The sequence below is a fragment of the Odocoileus virginianus genome, chromosome 27 (assembly GCF_023699985.2).
Source record: "Odocoileus virginianus isolate 20LAN1187 ecotype Illinois chromosome 27, Ovbor_1.2, whole genome shotgun sequence".
NCBI lineage: Eukaryota > Metazoa > Chordata > Mammalia > Artiodactyla > Cervidae > Odocoileus > Odocoileus virginianus.
The window spans coordinates 5,444,142-5,457,600 of record NC_069700.1 but is presented as its reverse complement, the minus strand read 5'-3'; the positions used below and the strand labels follow the sequence as shown (position 1 = coordinate 5,457,600).

General features: G+C 46.4%; 1 long non-coding RNA gene across 5 annotated transcripts in view; it reads left to right on the top strand.

Annotated features, from left to right (window-relative positions):
* LOC139031605 (uncharacterized) overlaps positions 1–13,459 on the top strand; it is a 94,773-nt gene that overhangs the window by 68,567 nt on the left and 12,747 nt on the right. For 2 of the 5 annotated variants that reach the window (XR_011484107.1, XR_011484105.1), the window contains exons 4-8: positions 1,647–1,782; positions 2,397–2,580; positions 7,270–7,350; positions 7,943–8,076; positions 9,588–9,746. This is a non-coding gene — a long non-coding RNA (uncharacterized lncRNA). Of the gene's footprint in view, positions 1–1,646; positions 1,783–2,396; positions 2,581–7,269; positions 7,351–7,942; positions 8,077–9,587; positions 9,747–10,635; positions 10,689–11,454; positions 11,613–13,459 lie in introns of all 5 variants that reach the window. The other 3 variants (XR_011484104.1, XR_011484106.1, XR_011484103.1) reach the window with 3 other exon arrangements.

Genomic DNA, 13,459 nt, shown 5'->3' with positions numbered 1-13,459 from the left:
TTACAGAACTGGAGTAGGAAAAATGGTATTAGAGACGGTGTTTCTCACCTTAGTATTTTCCCAGTCTTCAAAAGTTCATTGTCAACATCCCCAGTTGTGGTCCATTGTAATGGTGGTCACATTTTTTTAATAGGCCCTATTTTATTGAGTCTGTGTTTTCTTTCTCCACCAGTGCCTTTCTCACTTGACTTTTAGCTTGTAGTCATTCACCACATAAAAATGCCAGAGCTAATAAGATGATTGGATGAAAATGCAGAATAATAACCATGTAATATGAAATATGCCATAAATGTGGTGTACACATATTATATATTATGGCAAAACCTTGGTAATTGCCTGTCTGGATTAATTTTCAGCTGAGTAAAGGGAAAAAATTCTGAGGTTGTGCTATCTTTTGCTCTATTATTATTATTACAAATATCTGAATTGGTCAAGGAACCACATAAATCCATCACTCCAGTTTTATAGCTTTCAAAGTGTTTTGGAATTGGAGGCTAAATTAAGGTAAAACATTTACTCAAGCACAGCTCTCCAGAGTTCTGTGACTTTTCTCATCAGAAATGAATTTCAAGTTAACCTTTAAATAATAAGAAACAAGAGTTTCCTATGCAATTGTGGGGTAGCTAAACCCTAGGGTAGGAATGGGGGCAGGACCCAGGCGAGGACATCGTGTTCCCACTCACCCTTGTTTGTGATGGTTGTAAACACAAATGGACTTCTTGGATCTTGGAATCTTGCTGGGGGTCTCTGTACAGAGAAAGAAGTGTCATGATTTGGGAGTGGAGGGTGGGCGGTGACGGCAAAATTCCGATGTCTACCAATTCCAGCCTCTCGGTTCTCTACCCTTTGTAGCCTCTGTCTTCCAGCTTAAAGCCTGAGCGAAGCTTGCCTTAGAGGGCACTTCAAGCCTCTGTCCTAGGGAATTGATCCTCAGATTTCTGCAAACATCCAGTGAGGTTGCCAGGTGCTAGGGATCCCAGGATTAATAACTCCAAGTCCCTGTCTGCAGGTAATTCAAAGTCTGACGGAGAAGTTTGTACTAGCTTCCCAAGGCTGTGGTTAACCAAGTACCACGAACAGGGTGGCTTCGACAACAGAAATTTCCTTCCTCCCAGTTCTGCAGGCTGGAACACTGAGATCGAGGTGCCCACGGGGCTGGTTCCCCCTGAGGGCTGGGAGCGCTTCCCAGGTGGCACTAGTGATAAGGAACCCCCCCCACCCTCGCCCCATGCAGGAGACCTAAGAGACTCAGGTTCAGTTCCTGGGTCGGGAAGATCCCCTGGAGGACGGCGCAGCAAGTCACTCCAGTATTCTTGTTTGGAGAATCCCATGGACAGAGGAGCCTAGCGGGCTTCAGTCCATGGATTCTCAACAAGTCAGACACGACTGAGTAACTAACACATACACACACGGACAGGGAGGGAGAATCTGTTCCATTATTTTCTCCTGCTTGCAGCAGCCTCGGGCATTCCTTGTCTTGTTGGCAGTGTTCTCCCGTGTCTTCACATTGCCTCCCTTCATGTGTGTCTATCTCTGTGGCTAAGTTTTCCCTTTTTATAAGGACACCAGTCATATTGGATTAGAACCCAACCTAATGACCTCATCTTTTTTTTTCTTTTTTCTTCCATCTTTTGGCCGCACTGCAGGGCACATGGGATCTTAGTTCCCCAACCAGGGATCGAACCCGCACCCACTACATTGGCAGCATGGAGTCTTTCGTCTCAATGATTCCAGCCACATTTGAGGTCCCAGTCTAATTTGGAGGTTCATGCTAAACACCAGGTGGCTCCCTAGTCTTTGCCCAGCAAACTACCCACCCCCAACCCTGCCCCCACCCCATGTCCTTCCCTCCTTCCCTGCACACCGACCCTACTTTGTGTCAACAACTTAACTCCCTGTTCCAAGGATTTTGCTGAAAAATATCTTTCACTTAACAAGCATTTTCTATGCCTGTTGCTCTAGGCGCTACTCCTGGAGCTCAGCATATACACTTGCCCTCAGTGAGAAGCTCAGCCTAGTGAAGGACAGTGAAGAGTAAAACCCAGAGGAATAGAGCTTTTGGTAGAAGCCACCATGGGGTGATATTGTTGGGGGCGGTGTGCGGGGTAGAATCAGCCCTGAATCCAGCTTCAGGTGAAGAAGACAGCAGGAAAGGCTTCATGTAGGAGGGGACACCTGAGCTGAGTCTTGACATACACACAGTAGGATTTATCCGGGTGATTATGTAGAAGCAGGAAAGACACGCAGTGAGGTGGAAAAGGATATTGGGACAAATAAAAAGACAAAAGGAGAGTACATAAAAAGATGCTCAGTAAATGCCACAATTATTAGGTGAATAAAGAGAAAAGAGGGACTTCCCTATAGGTCAAATGGTAAAGAATCTGCATGCAATGCAGGACACCAGGGTTCGATCCCTGGATCAGGAAGATCCTCTGGAGGAGAGAATGGTAATCCACCCCAGCCTGGAGAATTCCATGGAGAGAGAAGCCTGGCGGGCTACAGTTCATGGAGTTGCAAAGAGTCGGATACGACTAAGCGACTAACACACAAAGAGAAAAGAGAGCAGTGTGCTTGAAAGAGGTGGGTTTGAGCCATTTTCTTCTCAAGCACAGACAGCTTGTCTTGGTCAGCTTGGGCTACTATAAGAAAATGCCATCACTTGGGCACCTTAAACAGCAGACGTTTATTTCTCATAGCTCTGCAGACTGGGAAGGTCAAGATCGAGTTGCTGGAGTGTTTGGTGTCTAGTAGGGCTCTCTTCCTGGCTTGCTGAGGGCTCTCATAAGGGCGCTAATCCCACCATAGGGGGTTCCACCCTCAGGACGTCATCTAAACCAAACCACCTCTTTAGATCGCACCTCCAAATACTGGGTAGGCCAACCCAATGCCATCACCTTGGGGACTAGGGAGTCAACATACCAATTCATAGACATGCAAACATCTAGTCCTTAGCCCAGCTCTTGCTGATATTGGGAGGAGAAAGGAATGTGTGGTGCAGAAGGAACTGACTGACAAGTTCTTTCAGCCAAGCCCCAATGCCCATGGACGTGAACACAGAAAACCATCAGATTCCTATGGTTTGACTCAGTCAAACCTATGATCAGTTAGCAGGGCCCTCATGGTGGCTCATCATTCCGTATAAGTGTAGACCTGTCTAAGACAGTCTTTTATTATTAATATTCAGCCCTACAAGCTGAGGTTTCTCAGCTGCCCACAGATTTGCCCAGCCCAGGACTACAGAAAGGGGATGCAGTTCTTCCCAGCCGGAGCGTTGACAGTCTCAGCTAGATGGGAGCATCGTTCGGTTTCCTCCCCTGCCATCGTGGATTTGTGACCACTATTGCTCCACTGTGGTCAGCTGGCGTCAAGGGGTCCCCCGGAAGCCTGTGTCTAATGCTAATTGAAGACAGGAAGCCTATTCCATGTAACTTCCTTCACCTCGGCACAGAACTCCTTATGCCCTGACGCCTTAAAACGCACACCCAACCCTCGGGTAAGTGCGCAGTTTCTCCAGGTTGCCGAATAAATCACAAAGCTTAAGGAAGCTTACACCAAGGCTGAAATTTTTTGAGTCTGTAATGAAGTATGGTGAGAATATAGGTCTCATAGGTTACCTACTCATCTAATCATCTGTGTATTTTTATAAACAAAACTTCGGTGTTCCTTTAAAGTTGTGTGGCTGTCAGGAAGGAAGCAGCTGATGTTATTTGTTTTTCTAAAAGGCATCAAGAGTGTTGACAAGGTCTTAAGCTATAGGAAAACACTGGTATTCATGCCATTTGCCATCCTCTAGCATGAGCTGTGCTGGTCGGAAGGAGGAATTGGTTAGAAAAAGACGCAGTGTACTCTTGAGAATATATGTATCAAAGAAAAAGGTCAGTAATGAAGCAATGTGTCTAACCATAATCAGGCTTCTAGGATCCAGACTGTGGGTCCCTGAGCAATTGTGTTCCCTCTCCTCTGAGTCCCATCTGTCTTTTTCCAACCTCCCTGCTCCTGGTTTGTGGGCTGAGCTAAGTCCCTGTCCTGCCCCAATCATCACCCCGAGAGTCTAAACACAAATACCCCCAGGGCTCGGTTTCCATCCCGGGGTGGGAGAAGAGAATTGGCATTTCACAGGTCAGGCTCTGAGATTCCACAGGCCCTGAGCAGGATGGGGAGATGTTTACAACTGCTGTCTGGCTTGAGGGCCAGGGTGTTTCTCTGAGATGTGTTTGATAAAACCAGGATTCTGCATTTGAGACAGAAAACAATCACATGTTGTTCTTCATAAGAATGAAATGTATTTCTCTTTTTTCCACATTCAGCTTCGGTTATTGAGAAGGGTCATTTATAGTGTTGACTCAAATTCTGTATGGCATTGCATGGAAGAAATAATGACTTCATTGGTTAATCAGTTCAGTAGATTGGACTGAATTCTTAGTACCTTGTTGGGGGTGTAAAGAACTGTTAGACCCAGTCTTCCCGTACAAAAAACCTCTGAGGGCAGAAAGCTCTGTGTTCCATCCATCACTGTATCTCCCACACGGAGCGTAGTGTTTATTCAGTGCATACTAGCTGTTCAACAAATATTTGTCAAATGAACGAATGAGGTCAGCCCCAGTTGAGGACACGGAGTCCTCCCCAAGCTGAGAGGTGAGCCGTTCAGGCTCAGGTGACTAGGGCAGGCTCCGTGAAGAGCGTGGAATTCCAGCAATGCTTTCAGGAAGGGGTTGGACTCCAGGCAGCAGGTGGAGGGCTGACCCTTAGGGGGTTACTCTTTCAGGTCAGGGGGCAAAGGTGAGTCAAGCCAGGAGGACGTTTTCAGGAGGTTAAAGGACAGAGTGCAAGAGGCCAGGCAGGGGTAGAACAGCCTAAGAAAGGTGGGCTCAGAGTGCAGGTGAGGAAGCTGCCTCCAAGCCGAGGAAGGGGAGCCACGGAGAGACTGGGAAAGGTACTCGGGCAACCCAGCCCCGTCCAGGGGACTGGTGGTCGGCTCCTTCCTGCCGTAATTTTAACCTTTCAGGAAAAGTAAATTTAAAAAAAAATCCTGACTTCCTATGTACTTTCCAAGTGAATCTTAAGGATCATTAAGTTCCTAGTCAACTTTGAAGTAAAGGTATGAAGAGGAATAAGCAGATCCCAGAAACCCCCAGGGGCTGCTCTCAACCATAAACCGTCCCAGGGGAGAAGCAGCTGCCCCGTGTCCCCTCTCCCGATCTCGGGCTGGAGGACCTCAGGCACCCCGTGAGCCTGGTCACTGACCTTTAGTGGTGTGGGGTGTGGGGTGCACGTGTGTGCGGGGTGAGGTGTGTGTGTGGGCATGTGATGTGGTATTATGGGTGTGGCTGTGTGTATGGCATGGGGCGTGTGTGTGTGTGTGTGTGTGTGTGTGTGTGTGTGGTGTAGTATTGGGGGAGTTTATGTGGTGTGGTATGTGTATATGGTATGTGTAGAGATGTGTATCAGTCTATGGTGTGTGTATGTGTGTGTGTGTGTGGTGTGGTATTTGGGAGTGTGCGGGGCATGGTGTGTGTGTATGGAATGTGTCGGATGTGTGTGTGAGTGGTGGGATATGTGTAGGATTGTGTGTGTGTGGTGTGGTATTTGGGGATGTGTGCGTGTGGTGTGTGTGGTATGGAGCGTGTCGGGATGTGTGTGTGTGGTGGGATGTGTGCAGGGCTGTGTGTGTGTGGTGTGGTATTTGGGGGTGTGTGCGGTGTGGTGTGTGTGGTATGGAGCGTGTCGGGATGTGTGTGTGTGTGGTGGGATGTGTGCAGGGCTGTGTATGTGTGGTGTGGTATTTGGGGGTGTGTGTGTGTGGTGTGTGTGGTATGGAGTGTGTTGGGATGTGTGTGTGTGGTGGGATGTGTGCAGGGCTGTGTGTGTGTGGTGTGGTATTTGGGGATGTGTGCGTGTGGTGTGTGTGGTATGGAGCGTGTCAGGATGTGTGTGTGTGGTGGGATGTGTGCAGGGCTGTGTGTGTGTGGTGTGGTATTTGGGGGTGTGTGTGTGTGGTGTGTGTGGTATGGAGTGTGTTGGGATGTGTGTGCGTGGTGGGATGTGTGCAGGGCTGTGTGTGTGTGGTGTGGTATTTGGGTGTGTGGGGTGTGGTGTGTGTGAGTGTGTCGGGATGTGTGTGTGTGGTGGGATGTGTGTAGGGCTGTGTGTGTGTGGTGTGGTATTTGGGTGTGTGGGGTGTGGTGTGTGTGAGTGTGTCGGGATGTGTGTGTGTGTGGTGGGATGTGTGTAGGGCTGTGTGTGCGTGGTGTGGTATTTGGGGGTGTGTGTGTGTGGTGTGTGTGGTATGGAGTGTGTCGGGATGTGTGTGCGTGGTGGGATGTGTGCAGGGCTGTGTGTGTGTGGTGTGGTGTGGCATTTGAAGTGTGTGGTATAGTGTGTGTGGGGGGGTGTGGTGGCACCGATAGGGTTTAGGGAAGGGTAGACGTGACCTGGGGCTCAGGTCAGGCTCTGCCCAGTTTCCCCTGAGCGGGCCCTGTGTATACGGCCTCAGTGACAGTTACACACACACACACACACACGCCAAACCCAGAAAAACAAATTAGTCAGGAAAAGGACAAAAAGAAAACCACTCATGAGATTAGATTTCTCAATAAAATAGTTACAGGAAATTGTTTATACTCCAGGAGAGAGGAGTTGTTTTCTAGAATTAGCTTTTACATCAGTGTTGCAATCACGTTATCCATCTAGGCTGGAGCCATCAGCCGCCCCCGCCGCGCCCCTCACTGGGCACCTCGGCCTTTGTCTGCCCTGCCTTCCTGGCAGGCTGTGACCTCCAGCAGCTGGGAACTGATTCATTTACAAGGAGCGTGACATGTGCTAGGTGCTCAATGAATTTTTTGACTGCCTGGGATCTGGGAGAGGCTTTGAAGTACAGTCTCCTTGGGGGTCTCGAACGTGGGCCGGAGAAGGGGGGCTTGCTGGTTGCACACACACGCACCAGGAACACTCACCACTTCCGAAAGTGACCGTTGCTTTTTAAACTCACGTGATCTCCTACAACATCCGGGAACAAACGTGTTATCTGAGGACAGCATGACCATTCAACACGAATACAGGGAAGTTCTCTCCTGTGGAATTCGTGCATCAGTGCTGTGAGCGGTGTCAAATGCCTTCACCCATCCTCCCCACCCCCAACCCCACGCACCCTCAGGCTGCCTGGGACCCCTGGTCCAGAAACCCTGCATCTATCAGGACCGGCGGCAGGAAGCCCTGCAGAAGCTCTGAAATGCTGCTTTTCTGTCCCTGGGGTCCTGTCCCTGTCCTCAGGAGGCCTCTCAGAGAACTTCCGTCAGAGGAAGAGGGAGCGTGAGGATTTACGACCCTCTGGGCCAGGACCACACCACACAGGTTGGTGAGCAGGGCGGGGAGCAGAGTGAAGGGACTGGTTTATCCCGCTCTTCTAGTTACAGAAACAAATTTCCAGTGATAGAAACTGGCTCGCACAAACTGTCACAGACATTGAGAGGCAGTAGAATGCGGATCACCGAGAAGTGCCTAGGGAAGAATTCTCCAGGCACTGGGATTGGAGCCCGTGATGTGGGTAGATGAGAGGGCATTCCTAGCATTCCTGTGCAGGGGTCAGCTGAGGGGAGCTGGGAGTGGGTAGAGTCTGTAGGGTCAGGGTTCCCTAAGGCCACTCTCTGTGCAGGATGATCTCTCAGAGAGGATGAGAACCTTGCAAAGGCAGGGTATGTACATGTGTGTGCGTGCACATGCATGCGTGTATGGGTACACGCACACCCGTGCAGGCACATACGTGTTTTAATAGGAATCTTTATTTGCACACCCTGCCTCTGAAATCCTTTGACCTCCCTTTTCTTAATCTGAAAAACAAAGCCTGAGCATCAGTCATGATAACAATAGCTCGCATGCAGAACTACAAACAGTTCCGAAGTGGGCTTGTCACATCTTAATCTCGTTTATTACATTATATTGTTAGCTGGTTTTGAAGTGATCCCACATCTGCCCACTCCTGGAGCTTTCTGGAATGCTTATCAGCTTAATATTGCATTCTTGCAATGCTGCTTATTTTAAATGAGCCTTCGAGTCTTCTCTCTGTGCTTGGAGAAGCAGGTAAGAGTATGCACTCAACACTCACTTGCTTTTCAGAGGTATGCCTCCTCCAGGAGGGTCCAGGAGTAGCAGCAGGAGTGCCCAGTGTCCCTCTTTCTGACGATGAGGGGCTGGGCTGTGAGTCTCTGTTGCCACTCTGACTCTGCTATTTCAGCACTAGCTACCAGCTGCGAAGTCTAGAAAGGACCCCGCCCCAGACTTTCTCTCTGCTGCCCACCCACCCACTTCTTACCCTGTTTAAATAAGGGCAAAGTGCCTTTTAGCAAAATCAGCTTGATAAGCCCCAGCCAGGGGGAGCTGAATCAAATTTTTACCCTTCTGTCTATCGAAAGCCATGTGCTCTTGGTTATCACGCGCTCCCGCCCCTTCTCAGCAGCTGTCCCCACTGGGCAAGGTACGACCCGGCCTATGGCCCCTGTATGTGGAACAAGGTTATTCTTGAAGACTGTCGATACGGGAAAATCCTTAAGCGTGTTCTGCTGCCCTAGAGACCGTGGGACCCATGGCAGGCCCAGGCCTTTGCCCCGATCCGTGAAGGAGTGTGACTTAGCCCTGAGGCTTAAACTCTGTGGTTGAAGAGTGGGTTCTGAGTTCTAACAACTTTCCAGGTCAGGACCCACAGGAATAGTAATGTGTTTTTTTTTCCGAATAGCCACGCTTTGTTGGGTGCTTACTGGAGGGCAGGCTCTGGGCTTGGCTGAGCGTTTGACAGCATCAAATCCTCAGTCAACCTTTAAGGTAGACGCTGTTGCTCCGCTTCATGCACAAGACGCCTGGAAGCCAGGGAGCTTGCTCAGGATGTCACAGCTCACAGACCGTGGCGCTGTCACCTCAATCTAGCCGCCCCTAACCCCGCGTCACTATTTGAAAGAAGGCAGCATGTTCCAGCATGTCAGTGCGTCCTTTCATCCAATAAAGGTTTACTGAGCGCCTACTAAGTGCCCGGGCAGGAAACACACCTGTGAACAAAACAGACAAAGCTCAGGCTCTCATAGAGGTTACGTGCTCGTGCAAAGAGGCAGAAAACGAACAAATGTAACATGCTTCAGTCAGTTCAGTCGCTCAGTCACATCCGACTCTTTGCGACCCCTATGGACTGCAGCACTCCAGGTTTCCCTGTCCATCACCAATTCCCAGAGCTTACTCAGACTCATGTCCATAGAGTCGGTGATGCCATCCAACCATCTCATCCTCTGCCATCCCCTTCTCCTCCTGCCTTCAATCTTTCCCAGCATCAGGGTCTCTTCCAATGAGTCAGTTCTACGCATCAGGTGGCCAAAGTTTCAGCTTCACATCAGTCCTTCCTGTGAATATTCAGGACTGATGTCCTTTAGGATGGACTGCCATATGGCATTTACTATCCCAAAAGAATAGTAAATGCCACAGGGAGCCGTAGATCCTGGTAACTGGGAAAGACCTGGGGGTGGGGCAATTCTGCTTCCTCCTAATGTAGGACGTGACACATTCCTGATGCTTGGACATAAAGATGCTTCCCATCATGTTGAGAGCAGATTCTGGATTCCTGGAACCTGTCATGTCCAGCTGTGATGACAGCACAGTGGCTCCCCAGCCAGCAGAAGAGGAATCTTTGCCAAATAGGTGCGTTTCAGCTCGGTGGAACCTTCGGTCAGGACAGAAATGTTACAGCACAGATGGACTGAGTGACTGGGGTAAGGATTCAGTCCTGTCCTCACTCCCCACTACCTCGATTGGGAACTAATTCCTTCCCCTTCTTTCTCCACAAGAAGCTTTTGAAAACCAACCCCTCCCCACCCCCACCAATCTGGAAACTATTTAGAGATTCCAGAGAGAAAAGAGCTGTGTACCAATGTAATTACTGGTATTGTGCTCATTAAATATGACATGCTTGGGAATTCCTGGGGAAAACCACTCCCCATGAAGGAAGGAGTTTCAAAAGATGTGACAAATGAGTGTGTCTGAAAATCGGCTATAGAATCAGGAAGTTAATGAACTATCGATGTTTCTAAGCTGTAAAAATAAACAATTCTATAAAGTGTGATTTCGAGATCTTGAGAGAAGGTCGTCCCATGGTTTGGAAACCAAGTGATCTAACCATGTAACCAAGTACTTTGAAAGGAGTTCTTTCCCCGAGAAATAGCAAAGTTTGTTAATGCCCACACTGGGGCAAGGAGGTCAGACCTACCTCACTGCCTGAAATACCTGGGACGTCAGACTGTAAACAGCCTCTCAAAACCATTGTTAGGATACCCGGGTGTGTGTGCTCAGTCACTCAGGCATGTCCAACTGTTTGCGACCCCATGGACTGTAGCCCGCCAGGCTCCTCTGTCCATGGGATTTTTGAGGCAAGAATACTGGAGTGGGTTGCCATGCCCTCCTCCAGGGGATCTTCCCAACCCAGGGATAGAACCGAGGTCTCTGATGTCTCCTGAACTGGCAGGTGGGATCTTTACCACTAGAGACACCTCTCAGAAAAGCCAAATATCCTTTGCCTGGGGGGAATTGAAAATTAATCTTAACCAAAAAACTCCATATAAACTCATAAAACTCCATCATACTTTCTCTTCTAACTCTTACTAGCACCTTCAAGTGCTTTTGGGGAGTAAATGGAGTTTAACTTCTTAATTCATTAGGTAAGTAATGTAACGACCATTTCAAAGCCCTATATATTCTCATTTCCTGTCCCTCAGAAAAAAACAAACCTTTGATTTTTCATAAGCCAGTTTTTCAAGGTGGAAAGATGGTCTCATTTCTGTCATTAAATTTGTCCACACAAGACTTTTCATTGTCTTCCCTCGATTCATAAAAAGCAAATAACAACAGTTCTCCAAATACACCAGCACGGTGATGACAAGTGTACTATAGAGGACCAGACAGCTTTTGAGGGCATCTAAATCTTGCTGCGTTGTTAATTACTCGATGAAATTCTTGGAACAAAAAAAAGTTTAAAAAAGTCCAAAGTGGTAGTGGTGGTGATTAGATTTATTGTTATCTTATAAATACCATAAATTTGCACCATCCACGGTGGCAGCCACTAGCCATATGTGGCTGTTGAGCATTTGAAACGTGGCTAATGCGAACTCAGAGGAGCTGTTAAGTATAAAATACACGCTAGATTTCAAAGAATTGGTGTGAAAAGAATAACGATCCTGTGTTAATAATTTTATGTTGATTTTGTTTTAAAATGATAATATTGGGTTAAGTAAAATATGAGATTTCATTTTACCTGTTTTTTTAAAACATATTTTTAGTGTAGCTGCTAGAAAATGTAAAAGCATATATGTGGCTTGCATTTTATTGCTGTTGGACAAAACTGCTCCAGAGTTTAAGAAACCATTAAGAAAGTGTTTGTGGACTTCCCTGGTGGTGCAATGGATAAGAATCTGCCTGCCAATGCAGGGGATACAGGTTCAATCCCTGGTCCAGGAAGGTTCTACATGCCATGGAGCAACCCAGCCCTGTGCTGCGACTACTGAGCCTTTGCTTTAGAGCCTGTGAGATGCAGCTACTGAAGCCCACTCGCCCTGGAACTACACATCACCACTAATAGTATAATAGTAAGTACATGCTTTGTAGACTCAATCCCTTCCCCTTCAAATAAGTACAATGATAGGCAAAGTATAAATAAAAAAGTAGAACGATGTGAGCAGGTCCAAAACACAACAGACACCTACATGGACCAGGTATGCAGGCCAGAAAAGCAAGGTCAGCGGTAGCAAGTGGCACAAAGATCTGGACCTGCTTCTGGGGCAGAAAACAAGCAAACGTATCTGGGAGTTTTGCTCATCTGCAATTATGGTAATTAAAATTACTCTATACAAAGTGGCAACAGGACTGAAGCTGGAGACGAGGGGGAGCTTCCCTTTATATAGAAAATTAATAATAATAATAAAGGCTGAGAAAAGCTCTGCTAATTGTTGCCTGGGAATATTGCCTCTTTGAATTGGTAAAGCATTAAAACATTCTCATCTCCAGGAACTGGCTATAAACCTTAATACTTGAAGCCATAATCCTTGAGGTTTGTGAGCCCCGAACCTGTATCATAAGACTTCTTTGGTCAGCAAGCCCCAAGAAGCCAAATGGAGGCAATTATAAAAACTGGAGAGAGAGAGATAAGCAGAGAAGGGGAAAAAAAAAGAAAAAATTCCCTCTCAAAATGAGCCCAGAAACCATGATTCCAAAACCAAAGAACAAAATGCTAAGACAGCAAATATAAATCAATATAAAGGATATACATTTAGCCAAACAAAATTAAAGTACAAGAGTAGCCTGACAGAGACTTTCAGGATGACAAAGGAGACAAGTGAAAGAATAACATCCACTAAAAACAAAACATAGAATTGGCAAGCAAAATCAGGAAGAAATGAAACAAAATTAATAGATCTAAAAGAGACAGTGTTAAAAATGTAGATGTGAAGATGTTTTGTTTAACAACTAGACTGTACAGAACCAGGGAACTGGAAGATCGCCCTGAGGATTTTACTAGACTGCATCAGAAAAAGGCAAAGAGAAATATGACAAAACAGTTAAATATCTTAGAGGGTAAGTGGAAATGTCTAATTTATTTAGTAGAATTTCCCAGAAAGGTAGAAAAGCAATATTTGAAGAGAGATTTGCTAATGTTTTTCCAAAACTGAAGAAAGACAGGAGTCCTCAGAGTAAAAATTAAGTCTAAGGACCCAGAGGGATGAATAAATATTAATTACTACAAAGTAACAAATGGAGTGAGAATACCAATCACTGAGGACAAAGGGAGGGGAACATCTTACCACGACTAGTGTGGAAAGGTGGGCCACTCACAAAGGACTGACAAATTGACAGCAACTGTAGATACCAGGAGATACAAGAATATCCTTAAAATGCTAGGTGACATTATCTCAGCCTAAACTTTCATACCCAGACAAGCTACCGTTAAAAAAAAAAGAAGAGAAATTAAGGTGGCTTTAGATTCATAAAGAAAGAACAAGAGAGTTTACCATCAACTGATGCTTATGAATACAAATATTAAAGAATGTATTTAAGTTTTAGAAAATGGACCCAGAGGGAGGGCATGGGGTTCAGGAAATGGTGGTAGACAACATATTCACAAAATGGGTTGATTAATTTAATGTAATATCAACTATCTTAAAAGCTATTTTAGCAATTTGGGGGCAAACTTTAAAATCTCCAGGAAGTGGTTGTTTAATGAGTAGTTAAATATGCCCAGGAAGTTTGTAAGATTCCAAAATTTCTTGACTAAATTTAGACTTTGGTAAAAATATTATAGTCAAAGATTGGAGATGGTAGTTAAAATAATAGAAGTAATAAAGTTAAAATAATATAACCGACATACTAGAGAAAAAAAGATGCATGGATAGTATTTAAGAGAACAATGGCAACAATAACAATAACAAAAACACAACTT